Below are 690 nucleotides of genomic sequence, written 5' to 3' on the forward strand. Positions count from 1 at the left end.
CTGGTGGCCCTGCCCTGAGGGACTCTGCCAGCCCCCGGATGGGGCTCTGTCACCGGCATGGTGGGAGGCACAGGCCCATTCTGGGAGCTCACTGCTGGGGACAGCAGACAGCCCGTCCTGCTCTGGGTGACTCCCACACCACCAGTACTGGACCAACCCCACTGGACACTTTGCATCCATACAGATGGGGAGTAACTTTATGTTGCCCTGTTAACCAGCCTTAGTCCAGGCTTAAAGCAGGTCTCCACAGCTCCTGGTCCTTCCCAGCCCCACCTCCCAGGGTGCTGGGAGGATTTCTCTGAGCCTGGCTCCACAAAGGGTGCAAAAAAATGCTCCACATCCTCCTTTCCCACTCACCGAAGCCCTTGGAGGGGTGTGTGGAGGGTTGGGTCCTGGGACCACAGAGCAGAGGCAGAGCAGGGTAAGGTACAGCTCCTCCCAGGTTTCTCAGGAGCCCAGCCCCAGGCTGAGGTGAGCTAATGAAGGCTGATTATCCACATCTGCTACAACAGGGGAGGGAGGACACCCATCCCCATGGCATGGGGAAGTTTCCCTGTGACAAAGGAAGGCTACTGCTCTGAAAAAAACCCTCTTTGGCCACGCCGCAGCAGCTTGACCTGCAGGCACTGCCTGTTCCTGCAGCTGGCATCTTCCATCTTATCTCTGGGCATCCGGTCGCTGCTGCCGACT

The sequence above is a fragment of the Antrostomus carolinensis genome, unplaced genomic scaffold, assembly GCF_000700745.2.
Source record: "Antrostomus carolinensis isolate BGI_N321 unplaced genomic scaffold, ASM70074v2 scaffold35510, whole genome shotgun sequence".
Lineage (NCBI taxonomy): Eukaryota > Metazoa > Chordata > Aves > Caprimulgiformes > Caprimulgidae > Antrostomus > Antrostomus carolinensis.